This window comes from Triturus cristatus, chromosome 2_1 (assembly GCF_964204655.1).
Source record: "Triturus cristatus chromosome 2_1, aTriCri1.1, whole genome shotgun sequence".
Lineage (NCBI taxonomy): Eukaryota > Metazoa > Chordata > Amphibia > Caudata > Salamandridae > Triturus > Triturus cristatus.
The window spans coordinates 127,482,398-127,487,091 of NC_140581.1; positions in this window are offsets into that span (position 1 = coordinate 127,482,398).

Here is a 4,694-nt window from a genome sequence, read left to right on the forward strand (position 1 = left end):
ACACAGTGCAGGGACTATGGACTACACAACAGAAAAAGATGCACATCAACCTTCTGGAACTGATGGCAATCTTCCTGGCAATGAAAGCATTCAAAGTACACCTGTGCAACAAGGTCGTGTTGATCCGGACGGACAACATGACTGCCATGTACTACATACAGAAGCAGGGAGGAACACACTCTCCACAGCTGTCTCATCTGGCTCAGAGCATGTGGAAGTGGGCCATCCAGAGGAACATATTCCTCATGGCGGAACACCTCCCCGGCAAGGACAACCAGATGGCGGATCTGCTCAGCAGACACAGCCACCAAATGCACGAGTGGGAGTTACACCCATCAGTACTCCAACCGTACTTCCAGCAGTGGGGTCATCCAGAGATAGACCTATTCGCCACAAGGGAAAACGCAAAATGCCAAAGCTTTGCCGCCAGGTTCCCACATCCACAGTCGCAGGGCAATGCGATATGGATGAACTGGTCCGGCAGATTTGCGTACGCTTTTCCCCCAGCGCCGCTGATACCGCTGGTGGCACGCAAACTGCGACAGCACTCACTGACACTCATCCTGGTTGCTCCAACATGGGCACGCCAGCCATGGTACACCACCTTTCTGGAACTTTCCGTGGTGCCGCATCAAAGACTGCGGATCAAACCCGTGCTTTTGACGCAGAACCATGGAGAAATTCAACACCCAGATCCGCAACAGCTGAACCTGGCAATCTGGCTCCTGAAGTCCTAGAGTTTGGCTACCTAAACCTGCCACCTGAATGTATGGACATCATTAAGGAAGCTAGGAGACCCACTACCAGAGCTTGCTATGCAGCCAAATGGAAGCGGTTTGTCGTTTATTGCACCAACAATCACATTAACCCGCTAGACGCATCTATTCAGAACATAATCTGCTATCTATTACCACTATACCGATGCAATCTAGCATACACCTCAATACGTGTCCATTTAACCGCAATAGCAGCCTATCTCCAAAACAGGCAGCACCTCTCTTTATTCAGAGTGCCTGCCATCAAAGCCTTCTTGGAAGCCCTTAAACGGGTGATTCCCCCAAGGCACCCCCCAGCCCCGGTGTGGAACCTCAACTTGGTCCTCACCAGACTAATGGGTCCACCCTTTGAACCTCTCCATTCATGTGAGATTCAATTCCTCACCTGGAAAGTAGCTTTCCTGGTTGCCATCACTTCCTTAAGAAGAGTTAGTGAACTCCAGGCACTAACCATTCAAGAGCCATTTATACAAGTTCACGCAAACCGGGTCGTACTGCGTACCAACCCCAAATTCATGCCTAAAGTAATATCGCAGTTCCACATGAACCAAACCATCGAACTGCCTGTTTTCTTTCAAAACCCACAAAATGTCGCTGAGAGGATGCTCCACACACTAGATGTAAAGAGGGCCCTCATGTACTATATTGACAGAACTAAAAACTTTAGGAAGACTAAACAACTCTTTGTTGCCTTCTCTCCACAACACAAAGGCAACGCCATTTCCAAAGCAGGTATAGCCAGATGGATCGTTAAATGTATCCAAATTTGTTATCAAAAAGCTAAACGCACATTAACGATTCCACCACGAGCCCACTCAACACGGAAGTTAGGGGCCTCCATGGCTTTCCTGGGAAACATTCCTTTACAAGAAATATGTAGAGCAGCCACATGGTCCACTATACATACATTTACAAAACACTACTGTGTAGATGTACACTCAAAACAGCAGGCAGCTGTAGGACAGGCTGTTCTCAAAACTCTTTTTCAGACTGCTGCAGCTGGCACGGGTAGCCGCCGCTAATAGGAGGTACTGCTGTGTATTCTATGCACAGATATGAATTCAGCAGCCCACATGCCTCGAACTGAATATGCTACTTACCAGTATGCATCTGTTCTTGGCATGTAGGGCTGCTGACATTCATATCGCCCACCCTCCTCCCCGGCGCCTGTCGCAGCTGCAGCTCTCAGAATTACTGTATAGCATGGTCATCACTTCCTGTATCTACTCCATCACTGCCACAATGGCGAAAAACAATCTGAGGATGGAGAGGATGCCCATGCGCACTGTGGTCCAGGGGAGGAGTCACCCATCTCAGGATACTTCGAAGACTCTTCCAGGACAACAATGTGCAATCATCCGGACCCAACACTAGGCGGCGATCTATGCACAGAAATGAATGTCAGCAGCCCTACATGCCAAGAACAGATGCATACTGGTAAGTAGCATATTCAATAAATACCACGGAACGTCACAAAATGCGATGTTCTGACGGTGCAAGGGGCCTCATAAATGAGGCCCAGAGTCCCTGCGTTGATCTTCCTCTAACCGCTCTTACTCAACAATGTGGCCAAAATACTGAGAAACAGAAAAAGACTGCTTTTCCACAATTGTCACCCACACAGCACCAATTTGACAATGAACCAACAAACACAGTTTAAAACTCGCAGTGAACACTTACTGTGGCAGGCGACAAATATTCGTATGCATAAGTGATGACTTCAGGGCAGGCGCGCAACACCCATTGGGCTCACCGGGCTTCAGCCCCCCCCCCCCACCCCCGTCGTGTGTGTCAGCCCGGCTGAGACAGCCTCGCGGGCTGGCGTTCGTCTAATTGCAGCCGCACCAGAGTACTTAACGGGTCTTTAAAAGACCCTTTACTCGTTAATGAGGCTTTTGTTGTGTTTTCACCCCTACTTACAGCCATTCTGTCTATGGCTGGAAGACTTAGCCCCCCCCCCCCCCGAAATTTGGCTCTAGTTGCCTGCCTGCTTCAGGGTATATAATCTGTTAGTGACCTCAACCAATCAACCCCTTCAGCCTCAAACCCAAGTACCCAATATAATGGGTCCGGAGAGGAGAGGAGAGCTGAGGAGTAGGTGTCGGATACAACAGGGAGCTCCGACATACAACAGGCGTTGATCTTCTTGGATGCCGAACATAAATATTTTTCCTTTCCACTTTGTCGCTGCGTCCTCCCGTGAACCACACCTGGGGGCATATTATCAAGCCAGGCGATAAAATTATCGCAGCTTTAGCGGCAGAAAACTGCCGCTAAAACGGCGATAATGGGCTTGATAATATGCTCTATGGAATTCCAATTGAAGCCCATGTTAAATGTGAAGGACGTCTAACATGGCCTTCAATTGGAATTCCATAGAGCATATTATCAAGCCCATTATCGCCGTTTTAGCGGCAGTTTTCTACCGCTAAAGCGGCGATAATTTTATCGCCTGGCTTGTTAATATGCCCCTGATCCGGAAAGAGCAACATGCCCCAGCCTCTGCAGGATCAGTCGAGGCAATACAAAATGGCGGTTTAGAACCTGTTGTCCCCAGATACTTATGACAGTACACCCCTTCCAAGACTCTCCCCACCGGTTTGGACTTCAAAGGGATTTATTGGTGAAACTGTTGTAATAATAGCAGTAAATTAATATGACTGATGGGTTCCCAGGACCTTTCCTCTGAGCCATATTCCTTTCAATACATTAAATACAAAAGTTTCCCTTTAAATCTTTTAGGGTGTAATATTTGCTGAACCTCAAATTCTGGCTGTCCCTGTATACCACAGGAGGGGTGCTTATGTAAACTGTTATTTGTTAATTTAATTTATATAGCGCGGCTGCTACCCGGAGGTGTCCTGGCGCTTTGTCAATACAGAATCCGTGAGGGAACAACAATGGAGCGCTAGAGAGTAAAAAGCCAGGTTTTAAGGGCCTTCCGGAACATAAGATGATTATCAATCGATCTTAAGCGAAGGGGTAAATCATTCCAAAGTTTGGGGGCTGCAAAGGTGAAGCGCTTGCCGCCCCAAGTAGCCTTACGAATGAAGGGGACCGTAGCCAATTTGGCTTCAGAAGAGCGTAAAGATCTAGCAGGGGAATACCAAGTGATGTTTTGTTGAAGGTGTTGTGGGCCCAGTTTATATAGAGCTCTGTGGACTATGCACAGAGATTTAAATTGAATTCTGCGCCTGACCGGGAGCCAATGAAGCTCTTTGATTTTATCCTTAATGGGCGCAAATTTGGGAGTCTGGGTCAGGAGTCTTGCTGCTGTATTCTGGACCCGCTGTAACTTCCCTAATAGGCCTTCTTGTAAGTTTAGATAGATGCTGTTACAATAATCCAATTTAGGCATAACAAGAGATGTAATGACCGTCTGTTGGCAGGATTTGGGGAGGTAGGGGAGCAACTTCCTGCAAGTCCTAAGCAGATGGGAAGTGGAAGAAACAATGGTATTGATTTGGTCCTTAAAAGACAATTTATCATCAAGATAAATGCCTAAATTTTTTACTTTGGATGTAGGTTCTGGTGGTAAGCCCATGTTATCTGGCCACCAAGATGGATTCCAAAAAAACAGGTTGTTGCCAAAGACAACAACCTCAGTCTTATCAGTATTTAACTTAAGACTGTTATCAGCCATCCAGGAGCCTACCGCCGCGATGCACTCCTTGAAGCGAAGAGGGGCAGAAGCAACATTCCGGGGTGAGAGAGAAACCACGATCTGTGTATCGTCTGCATATGACGTAAGGGAGAAACCAAATGACTTGATCAGTGGGGCAAGTGAGGTGACATAAACATTAAACAGCGTGGGGCTGATGGAGGAGCCCTGTGGCACCCCACAAGGAAGCCTAAATGGCTTAGACGTAAATTTTCCCAGGGCAACTGAGCTTACTCTCCCCGCTAAAAAGGATGAGA